The sequence below is a fragment of the Vigna angularis genome, chromosome 3 (assembly GCF_016808095.1).
Source record: "Vigna angularis cultivar LongXiaoDou No.4 chromosome 3, ASM1680809v1, whole genome shotgun sequence".
In the NCBI taxonomy this organism is placed as follows: domain Eukaryota; kingdom Viridiplantae; phylum Streptophyta; class Magnoliopsida; order Fabales; family Fabaceae; genus Vigna; species Vigna angularis.
The window spans coordinates 8637057-8650477 of NC_068972.1; positions in this window are offsets into that span (position 1 = coordinate 8637057).

The following is a 13421-nucleotide window of genomic DNA, read 5'->3' on the forward strand; positions in this document are numbered from 1 at the left end:
TACATTGTGAATAATTATTCAAATAAATTAAACTTTAATTTTCAAATTATTTTAACACAATTTTTTCAATGTTATAAAATAATCTCATAATCAACCTTCTTTCAACTTTAACTTATACCCATTTCTATTAAATTTAGTAAAAAATATTTTGATAATTTACTATATTATTCAATTAATTATTTTTATTTTATTTTATCACATCAACAAAATCAATTATAAACTTTTCACCCATTTTCCTTTCTTTCTTACTTTCTTTTCTCTCATCTAAATAAATCTAATTCTCACTATTTTCCTTTTATTTCCTACTCTAATCTGAGTCCAAAACAAAGCATTAATGTGTAATTCCATGTATATACAAATCAAAATTCCATCTATCCCAACAACAAAGAGATCAAGGGGACTATTATTTTTTAAACCAAATAAATTTTTACATATACTTTACATTCACTATTTTACATTTTAATCGCTATTTTTTTTCTTATAAATAAAAAAAAAACTTAAAATTAATTTAAGACTTATGTGCATGAGAGGATACCCGATGATGGGGCACACATTCAAAATGAACAGAAGTTGCTCAAAAGTCACAAGATATTATATAGCATGCTTCATAAAACGTGCAATGATGTGAGACTTACTCAAACACACACACACATTATTCAATAGTGGGTCACCTTTGTTGAACCATTCCATTCAAGATGGTACACCAAGTGGGCCAAAAATGCATAAAACCAAAAAGTCAACACTTTCTTATACTCAAAGCTTTTTGCCCTTCCTTAAACGTTTCATTTTGGGTCTTCAAGAATTACGAGACATGCTCATTCATAAGACCTATTTGCCACGCACTAATGAATCATCAATGGATAAGAACTCCAACAAAATCAAACATCATCCTTACGTTGGACATTGAAACTTGCATACACGTGTTTTTGGGATGCGGAATATACTCTTAGTTGGTCCGCTCTGTATGTACAATGATCTTGTTAGTTTTTAAAATTAAAAGTACTCACCATTTGGTGTAGATAAGTATGTTTTAAGAAAACATATAATTATCAAAAATTAAACATATAATCTATTTATGGACTTTTTTATTTTATTTTTATATGATGTTTAATTTGTGATAAATGGTGATTACGGACATGCATGGAGGTTGTGTGCATATCACCGACCCTGGCTGTCGAAATAACTTTTGAACTCTCCTCACTCACCTTTAGATAACTGCCACATGGTTTCAGGTCCATGTGATGTGAAATCTCTTATCATGGTTCATCAATGAGCAAATTGAAAATGGATTAAAAAGTGTCAGGCGGGTTGACCCGGACTCATACGGACTTCCGGGTTTAAACATATATCTGGACTCTTTTTTTGTTATGCTAGGTTAAACCTTACCTGTTTTGATTAATTTTATTTATTACAAATTTGGGTTAGATTGCAAACAATTTAATTTAATTCTTAAATGTAAGTTAAATTACCTTATAAATCTATATAGATTAAACAAGTTCGAATTGGATTAAAGATAATTGATTTATAATCCATAATAATTGTAATTAATTTTTTATCATTTTTCTCACGTTTTTTATTATAATTATTTATTATTTTTAATTGTATAACTGATAATTTAGTATTTTTAAATATTATAATGTTATTTAATAATGTTTAAATATTTAATTTATTTGATGGTTAAGTTATGTAAATTAATACTTTAATTTTTAACTATTATTTTTATAATAATATTTTGTAGAATAAGTAAAAAAATTTATTATACTTGTATAAAATAATAAATTTTCAATTCACTTCACTTTGATTATATTACGATAAATAAATAAAATAATTAAGAAAAAACAAAAGTAATTAACTCTCGTAAACCAATCAAGTTGAATTATAAAATTTTTTACTCACAAAATAGTGAGTTAAATTAAATTGACTTATTTTCAATTTAATTCATGATAAGATGTATGTTTGAAATATGTTGACTCAATTTAACATATTAAAAAATACTGCTGTAAAGAAAAGAAAAATTACCTACTAACTTTATTAAATAACTCGGTTAAACTTTAAACTCACTTACATACCAAGTTCATAGGAATTCGGATTTTTCTGAACAATATTTCTTTAAATCATATATTGGATTTTTAAAAATGTTAGAGGAAAAGAAACATGATGTGCATAAAAAAGGTTTGATGAATTACTTTCGAATACAGATAATTATAGAAAATATATTTTTTATAATATTGCTTACATTCAACATTTAAACTATAAAACGAGTGCTTTAATCACTAATTTTTCTTTTTACTGAAAATTCAATTATCATATAAATAAATAATTTAAAAATTAATTTGATCACTAATTCAATTATTCATAATTACTTCAGTTTTTATGATTGAAATTGGTCATTTTATATTTTTCTAATAATATAAGGGCTATATATTTTGGAAACATAAAATTCAAAAACTGTAACACTCATGAAATAATAGTAACAATTTTATTACTAGTAGTAATAAATTTATTTGTGAATGAAAAATATAATTAATGAGTTTATGTAAAAATAAAATGTGAAAAGCTAAATAAGAAATTTTGGTAGCTTAAATGGTAGAGAATTGTGGTGATTTCAAGTATGGGTTTAAACTCTTTTCTACCTTTTTGTTTAAAAATAAATAAAATAGTGATAGTGGATAAGCACTCCACATTTGAAGTCATTATTGAGGAATCAAATATGTCAAGTGGTGATTAAAATATTAATATAATAAAATAATATTAAAAAATTGTTAAATAGTAAAATTTTTGGACTATAAATAGCCATGAGAGGGGAGATTATTCTGCACAAAGAGAGGAAGAATCAAGTGAGAAATCGTTAGGAAGAAATTTTTAGTTGCAAGAAGAGTATAGGTTATTTACTATTGTTTTATTACTATTCATGCCTTGAAATTTTATGTGAATACTGTTAATGAAAAATATATGTGCTTGGTGTATATCTATCTATATTTAATTTCTGTGTTAATATTATATGTTGTTGTTTTGAATCTGTAAATAAGAAATTTGTTAAAAACTAGTTGAGGAACACTTTGGCTAAGGAAAGACTTGGTACTTAAGTTGTCCATGATGACACACCTCTCTTTTCTGAAAGTCTACTCGTTAGGTTTTTAACTTAAATCCTATTGAACATATTAAGTATTGTTAAACTATTATGCAATATACTCAATTAGTATAAAATATATGATGGATTCATCTTTCTCGAAGGATAAGAAGATGTCTAACCGGCTATGCCAGATTCAACTTCTTAGTTCCCCAAAATGTTTATATTAAGGTTATAATTGTGATGGTAGGATAGAGGAATTTTAAAAATCGGAGTTGGTACATCCCTGATCATAGAGCATCCCTGGTCAAATCCAGTAAGTTGTGACTAGTCATATATACTGGCGTTTATGGTGAGTTTGATTCATCAAACATTTGATTCTTCTCCGATGACCATTTATAGTGATATTTTAGTATTGTTAATTTATTTTGTGATATATTCATTTTGTATGATTTATGTGATGATTGTATTTTATTATATTGGATTTGAATCTATGCATCTGAACATGATATGAGTATTATGGGAAGATTTTGTAATGGTATAATATGAGTTGAGGAATATGAGCATGGTATGAGTCTCGTGGAGAGATTCTGTAATGATATGGTATTAATGTATACGTTGATGTTGAGGGTCCTGTTGTTGGAGGTTATCATGATACTCTAATAATCATCTAGTCTCAAGTAGAGAAGGATGAATTATGTGGTGAGAGGGGTAGGAGGTCCTGGTTTATGTGCCGGTTTTGGACATAATGTTGATGACTAACCTTGTGGATGATATGAAGTATTTTGGAAGTGTATTTGTAAGAAGAAGTAGAGGTCATCACAAGTGCATAACCTCCCGTGACCGCTCATCAACATATCATCCGAATGAGTGTCTATTGGGTATTGTGGGATGAATGTATATTGGTATTGTGGAATGACTGTCTATTGAGTATTGTGGGATGAGTGTTTATGGGTATTGTGGGATGAGTGTCTATTAGGAATTGTGGTATGATGGGATGAGTATTGTAACACCCAAATATTTTAAAGGGTATTACTGATAGTAGAGACTAAATTAATTTAATATCTCATATAAACAATCAAACTTTATTTCAATTACTCCAAAGTACAATACCAAACATACAAACTTTAAACAATATAGTCTTCACCATTGAAATTTCAACTTATAAGTTTTACACAACATAATCTTCCCAATACAAATTTATTCTTTTTACAAAAATTCCTGAAAGTTTTTCCCCGCATCTCTCTCATCTCTAAGCTTTTTCAACCGCATCTGCAACATTATCTAATCACATATAACATGAGTTATATGATCATAGTACAAACAAATAAGGGTAAGCCAACCATATCATAAAATCATTAAACTTGTAATAAAAATATTATAATCATGTATTTTTGCAATTGATAAAATATCATTATTCCGATGTCATTAATTCATCATTATCAAAAGCATCTTCCTCATTCCCATAAATCTTACAAGTGTACCATGCTTACTCATGAAGCCTTATGGTCAGACCGCTCTCTGCCTGCTTCCTTAAGCCTCACTTATATACTATGTCTTACTTTCTGAAGCCTTATGGTCAGACCCCTCTCTGCCTGCTTCTATAAACCTCAATGTTACTTTGTTCATACCAAACTCTCATGGTATAACTCGATCATACTACTCCCGGTAGTAACATCATTTCATAAGTAATGAATTTCTCATATCCACCCCAACATTTCATAAAACCAACAATTCATACCCTCTTATCCACCTAACTCAATCATGTTCATTCTTTAATCATGAATTCATAATAACCCGTTTTGGTATCAATAAATTAAACATATTGCCAAATATCATGCTTCATATTATAAACTCATTTTGCCCATAACGAGTATAACTCAACATATTTTCACCAAACAAAGATTATGGATCAACAAAAATATATCAACATATCTTAGGAACTACATAATAAAGTCTGGGCTCAATGTAATAACAAATAAAATATATATGAAGTTTTTACCATGATAACGTTATGCATCTACAATTGACTTATTTTATTTTATTTTCATCCTATTAGAGATCTTTCTTTACCCCAATTGGTCACCGGAGAGGACCCAGATGTCTGAACGCATCAAACTCACCTTCGACGCCAGCACATATGACTAGTCACAACTGACTGGACTAGGCCAGGGCTGCTCTATGATCAGGGATGTGCCAACTCAGGTTTTTAAGGTTCCTCTATCCTACCAACAAAGGGAGGCCCTTAATAATTTACAATTTATTTATTTAATTTATCTACCTTGTTCTCTTATGCTCTAAATCTAAAATACCTAATTTTAATATTTTACTTCCTCTCACAACAACCTCAAACAGTATCTGTATATTTAATACCCATATACAAATTATTACAGAACCCTTTCTCCAAACCTTCCAACAAGATCAATTTCAGCCAACAAACTCATTCAATAAATTCATCACAATAAACATCCATAATAGAATTCATACAAGATAATTATAAATAATTAACAATAATAAAATATTACTATAAATGGTCATAGAAGAATACAATATTTGACAATCATAAAAATAATCTTAATATAAAATTTTATGGGGAAACAAGAAGTTGAATCTGGCAGAGCCGGTTAGACAACTTCTAATCCATCCAACAATACAATATAATTAAATAACAAGAACAATACATGTCTGGGGAAATAAGAAGTTGAATCTGGCAGAGCCGGTTAGACAACTTCTAATCCTTCCAAAAATTGCAATAAAATAAATAAGTAAAGCAATAAATAGTTTGGGAAAACAAGAAGTTGAATCTGGCAGAGCCGGTTAGACAACTTCTAATCCTTCCAAAAATTTAATAAAATAAGTAAGGAAAGAAATAAAAAAATTTGGGGAATCAAGAAATTGAATCTGGCAGAGCCGGTTAGACAATTTCTAATCCTTCCAAACTACAATAAAAATAAATAAGGAAAACAATAAAATGTTTGGGGAAACAAGAAATTGAATCTGGCAGAGCCGGTTAGACAATTTCTAATCCTTCCAAATTACAAAAATAAACAACTAATAACATACAAATGGCATAACATATTCAACATCACAATTTACAACTATCACACTCGGATATCAACACAAAAGCATACTCTCATTTAAATTCAAGATCATACATAAACAAAATATTCCATATTCAAGATTTAAGATCAAACAAAAGCAAAATATAGCATATTCAAGACTCAAGATAATATAAAAGGAATTACTCAAAGTTAGCTCCCATTACCTCTATTCCAGACTTAGTTTCCTCTTCTCAAACCGTTCTCCGGAAACTTCCAGAATTTCCCCTCTTCAACTAGAATTTCCTCCAACTCTCTTCTCTCACAATTTCTCTAGAATTTTGGTGTAAATCTTCAGCCTCCCCCCCTTGGCTATTTATAGCCAAAAATTTTACTATTCATTTTTACTATTCATTTCTACTATTCACTTTTACTATTCATTTTTACTATTCAAAAATTATTTTTTATTCACCATTCTTATCTCTGAATGATTAATTCTACGTGGAGTGTTCTCTTCCACAATTTATTTTAATATTTTTTTTTTAACCATTCACTATTCACTATTCACTATTTACTATTTACTATTTACTATTTACTATTTACTATTCACTATTCACTATTCACATTTCTAAAAAAATCCTAAATAAGTTATCAAAATTTTGAAGCTCTCCCTCTAGAATTACTATAATTTTATATCCAAAAATTTACATTTTTCTATCCATTAAAATTATTATTACTAATAAAATGCTAAAAATTACTATTAGAAATATATATATATATATATATATATATATATTTTTTTTTTTTTTTTTATGGGTCTTACAAGTATCTATGGTGCGATTGTTGTATGATTGTATGAGGGTGTCTGACATAATTATTATATGATGTTTGTTGAGTGTATCAAAGTAATTATGCATGTTTTATAAATGATTTGTTGCATGTTAGCTCACCCTACTTGTTTGTGTTTGTGTATGTGCAATAATCGTATAATTCGTTATACGGGAGCAGATGAAGGAATGTCGTCTGATTCAGTACCAATGAAAAAAAAGATAGAAGAATAAATTAGAAAATTCGAGTTATATTTATGAGTTTGTAGTTGAAATCTGAGTTTAAAACACACACACACACACACACATATATATATATATATATATATATATATATATATATATATATATATATATATATATATATAAACTATGAATTATCAAGTGAGATTATGGGATGTTACGTTAAATGTAATGCTACAATATATCAATTATGAATTATCAACTGTGAAATTATGGGATGTTATAAAAACAATAAAAAAAGATTGTTATGTATGAAATAATTTATATATATTAACATAAACACAGACTCAATGTGTACATACTTTTTGAATATTTATAAATTATTTAAATTTTAAAAGTAGTATTTAAAAGAAAAAAAGTTAAAAGAAATATAAAATATATATATTATAGATATATAATTATAATAGATAAAATAAATTTTAATCGTTATTATAAAAATATTATAAATATTATTATGTAAATTATATTATGAGTAATTATTTAAATTTGAAAAAATAGTTACTAAATTAATAAAATATTAAATAACTTTTTTATAATAAATATTTATTTAAATTAAAAAAGACAGTTATTAAAATTACAAAACTGAAAAAAAAAATCATTATAAATAACTATTTAAATTTAAAAACTAGTAATTAATAGGATGAAATTAAAAAAAAACAAAAAGAGAAGACGTATTTTTTTATATATATACATTATTTTTTATAAAATATAAAATTTTATATTTTCTTTTATTTGTTAATATAAAATTTATTTTGTATATATATATATATATATATATATATATATATATATATATATATATATATTCATTTTTACTAAACTGAAAAATCACCTGTTCTAAATCCAGACCATGAACACAAGTTCATATCTTCTCTGTTAATAATAAATTTGTTAAAATTTCAACTTTAAACAAACTCTAAAAAGAACATCTTCTTAGAAATTTTTCCTTTCCTTAATTTTTGAACCATTAAAAACCTGTTTTAAGTCCAGTCCAAAAATAACAGTGAAATAAATTTTACTGCAAGTGAATTAAACTATTGACGCATCCTAAATTCAGAAAATATTTAAAAAAAAACATATTTCTAAGGTAGGCTACCGGTTAGTACAGAATGCAACCGGTGATTGTACTGTTGCCAAGTTGGCATATTAATTGCATTATGCGGTTGAAAATGACACATTTTCATTACAGCCACTACTGCTGTGTTTTGTCAATATGTACAAACTGTGCTACTCCCACAACCTTGGACCAGTCACAACCCTTTTTGTTTCCTCCTTATAAAGCCAACTAAAATACCATTTCTATGTATAAATATATAAATTAAATATAAAAAACTCATACTATTAAAAAAGAAATTTAACAATATTTTTTACAGTGTTATGCTTCTTCTTCTTTTTTCAATATCGTGGTAGCTTTTCTTTTAATTGTGTTAGAAGGTTGCTAATTTGATGCACCTTACTTTAAAATAAAATAATATAATATTTCTTTATTAGATATACTATTAAAAATATTATTCAAATGACTTTTTATCATTCAAAATTTATTTACTAATAAATATAAATCATAATGTCAATAATATACAATATTTGGAATCATGTCAACACTAATTGTAAATGATTATATTTTGCTTTTTTAAATATGATTTAATTGTTGCCGTTCAAAATAAAAAAATATCATAATTATGAAATAAAAAGACTTATTAAATCTAATAACATTTATAAAACTAAAACCATGTAATGTAAAATTAACTCTGTAAAGAAGAAAAAAGGAGGAAATATATAGTGAGTGGAAAATTGAAAAAAATGATTAAGAATAGATAGTTTCATTAAACGAATTCTTTTAAAAAATACTAAGAAAAATATAATTTTGAAACTATGTTTCTTTAAAAGTATTAATTTTTATATATTAGTAATTATTTATTTATATTTTATGTAAAGAAAAGGTTTTAAACAACCAAACAAAGAAAAAGAAATTAGAAAATTAACAACATTCACAGTATGGAAGTCTCCTAATGCATTATGCATCTTTTCTTTTCACAAACATAACCTGTAAAAATATAATATAACATATTACGTTATCATTATATCACAATTTCCATTTATTTTCTTTTAAATTTGTGATGAAAAAATAATTTATATATAAAAAGTTATGCTCACAAAGTTAATATTTTAAGATTTTAAACAGGAAATGGTTTGAGATATCTTAAATATGGCTTGATAATTTAAGGCTAATCAAATATTTATATTTTTGAGTTACTTACCAACTCTTTTAAGAATATATATTTGAATACGGCATTTGAATAATGACTTACATAAAACAGAAACAAGTGAGATAAAAAAAATATAAAAGTTTTCAAAATATAATGTTTATATTCAATTTAGTATTAATTTTTGTTAGGATTAATAATTGTGTATTCGAGGTATTATCAGTTTTAAAGATTGTAGTTTTGTCACAGTTTTATCTTTAAAAAACATCTTAAAAAGTAAAAGAATAAAAAAGTATATAAATTGTCTTAGATCTCGACTCTTAAATGATGTAAGACTAATAGATATGATAAAAACAGTTTATTTCATATGTTAGAGTCTTTTATAGTTGATATTTAGATAAAACATTGACTTTTCTTTTTGAGTCGAGGTTCAATTAGTTGTTAGTTACGACTTTTACTACTTTTGTTGTGCTCTCTTATTTTTTATTCCTGGGTTAATTGTTAAGGAATATAGACGGTGTGATGTGTTAATAAATTTTTTGGTCTTCCGTCTCCATTTAATCTATTTTGTTGTAGTAAGTCATGTGAGTATTGTTTTTCTTTTGCATAATAGCTTTTGAGATGGAAAAAGCAAAAGGACTTAGGTATGTTTTACCACTTTTTCACATTGTTACAAGTAATAAGATTTTCAAAGAAAATGCTCTAGAGATATAATAGTAATAAGATATGAATTCAATTCACACATAATAAACTGAAACCACTCGAACTAAAAACTTTATTATAATAAATTTATAAGTCTTCATTATTGTAGTGTACTCAACTTTATTATTTTTACTAAGCATGAGATTTGGACTTATACTTATATTTTCAATAATTTCAACAAATTTTTTCAAGTGAGTCTTTTCCTATTAGTAAATCCTTTCAACTAACAATATATTTCCATACTTTTGTATTGTCCTTTATCATAATGAGACATGTTTGTTTGACTTTTATTAGCAAAACTTTCGATACAAGAACTTGTTTGAGTCAGTAACCATAATTAATCATATAACTTTCATACCATTGATAGATCTTTCAAGAATGATTCATTACAAGAGACAACAATAATAATATATGAACTCAACTCATATAAATGATTGACATAACCTCTAACACTAGTGAAAAAATAGCGTATAACGTCATGCATTCAATGTCCAATCACTGAATAACCAACGTTAAAAATGACCGGTGACATTTTTATAAATAAATGTAATTGTAGAACTTCGATGCCTCATTCAATTCGACGTTCTATGATGATAATTATTTAAAGTAGCGCGTCATTCTCTTTCTTCTTTCTTTTAAACCACCAATAGTACGTCGAATTCTGTAGGGGTTCAACGTAATATTTGTCAGTCAGAACCCAAAGAGTCACCCTTTTTAATTCTTTTTTTTCCTTTTAAACAACAAATAATATGTCGAATTTTGTAAGGGCTTCGATGTATTATTTGAAGGTTAGTTTTCGTTTTCATTTTCGTTTTAAAGAACTTTTTTGTTAAACTTTTTTGTTATTTTTTTTGTTAAACTTGTTAGATGTTGTTATTTGGTTGAACTTGTTTGTTGTTGTTCTTGTTGTTTGATTGATCTTGTCTGTTGTTTGTTGTTGATACTATACTACACGTTCATAGTTATGCTTTATAAAATACCAAAAACTGAAATTTGTTATTTTTGCTTTTTAGGTCTCGAGTTGTAAAAAATGATTACAATTAACAAAAATTGTTTAACGTCGAATATTAAAAAAATCGGATATCAATTTGATTAAAAAAAACAATGACGTTATACAATATTTTTGTACCAGTGTAACTTAACTTTAAGATAATAAATTTATGAGTTATATTTTTATGCTCTACTTAATGTAAGACTTATACTAATATTTAAATTTCTAAATATAAATTTTTTCATTTTACTTATGAATTTTAAGAGACCCTTAAATTTAAAGCATTTTATTTATTTTAAGATTTCGTGTTATTGCGTGATACTATGATAAACGATGATTTTAACCAAAAAGATTTATACATTTATAATATAAATTACTCCTATAAAAAATTATGACACTATATTCGATTTAAAACTTTAATATTAATGTTTTTTTTAATATTATCTTTTGGATTTAATTCAGGTAAACTCAAACACTTATTTGCATTTTCTGTCCTATTCTTTTTTATTCCAATCGCGATATGATTGATGCTAACAAAGAAGCCAAAAAAGGAGATAAAAGTATCTCAAATACATCTATTTATTGATGTTCAATGAATATATGTACTTGGTTAAACACATTCTATCGACATATTGCTTGTTTGATGTGAATATTAGGTGCCACCCTTAACTTATTGCAAAGCCACAAATGTTTTCTACCTACTTTTTTTCTTGGGAATGGATGATACCTTTCGAGTGTTTCATGGCACTAAACTTATATGTAAAGTTTTAGAGACAATTTCTGCATAACTTTTTCATTAATTAATTCATCGGCAGCAATTTGTAATAGAAAAATTGGTGACACCTTAGCTTAACAAGAAGCCACCAAATGTTTATTAGCTGTTTTCTATTTAGTGTTTTGGAAGCATACATTTTGAGGTTTTTTAGGACCAAAAGTTTTATATATCAGAGATTTCAGAGACATCTTCTGCAACACTATTCCATTGATTGATCGGCAGCAGCAATAGATAAATGTAAAAGTTCGAGGCATAGTGGTCCACGAATCTCTCTCCATGCAATTTTTTTAATTAGTCAAAGTTAACACACATGTGGCTGCTTCATTTTCAAGTCAATAATGTTGTAGCATTTATAATTTGCTACCCAAAATTGATTAGCGGCTTCAAATAATAATTATCACATAAATAATCATAATCATAGAAAAAAAAATTTGTAATAAGACGAATACTACTCAAACCATTTAGTGTTAAAATATTAGATAATGATACTTTGACAACATTTTTTTAACAACATTTTAACATTATCTACGTGTCATTTTATAATTGGTCCATATTAATGTTTATAATTATTATTATTATTGACTATGGAATAATTTTGAACCAATTATAAAATGACACGTAAATTAGATTAAAATATTATCAAAAAATTATTTTCAAAATATCATTATCCTAAAATATTTATATATATATAAAGTAAATTATAGATTCATTACTCGGAAAGTGCTACGTGGAAACAATCACTAAGAAACAGCTTTTTGCCTGTTGTTTGCGTGTGGAATAATTTATTTAATTTTTATTTTTATTATTGTTTATGCTAAAGCAGAAAAACTCGAATTCAGAAATATACTAGAATGATGTCAACTTTTATGACTTATGCTTGACTCATTAAAATGTTGCATAATAAAGTATCATACCTAAATTAATTTTGTTCTATTTTAAGATAAACAATACTAAATTGACTTAAAAAAGAAATTAAGATCATCAAGTAGAGACAGTTTTGTCTCTAATTAATTATTGAATTAATAAGTCGTGATACTTCAGTTAATCTTTTCTCGATGATTAATTTTAATAAAATGATTATTATTAGTTATGATAATAAATAGTATTGTCGTCAAGAAAAGAAATTAAGAGCCACAATTTGATATTATTCAAATGTCTCAATTTGATATATTAAGTTAATTAGGTGTCTCACTTCAATTAACGCATTATATATATAAAAGGAGCAGTAATGATAATTAATAATTCTCATGATAATGATATTAATATTTAAAAAAAAAAAACAGAAATTCAAGTGGATTAAGTTATTGTAATTCAAGTCTTTTGTAACGGTTAAATATATCAAGAAGACATCATACGTCAATTAACCCATAATAATGAAAAGGTAAATAAAAAATAAACAAAATTAGAGAAATAAAGGAAATAGTCATCCTTATTTTAGAAGTAGGTTTAAACAAGTTTTTTTACTTACATTCAGACGAAAATTTAAAAAAGAATATTAGTTTATAAATAAAAATTAAAATATTTATATATATATATATATATATATATATATATATATATATATTTACTTT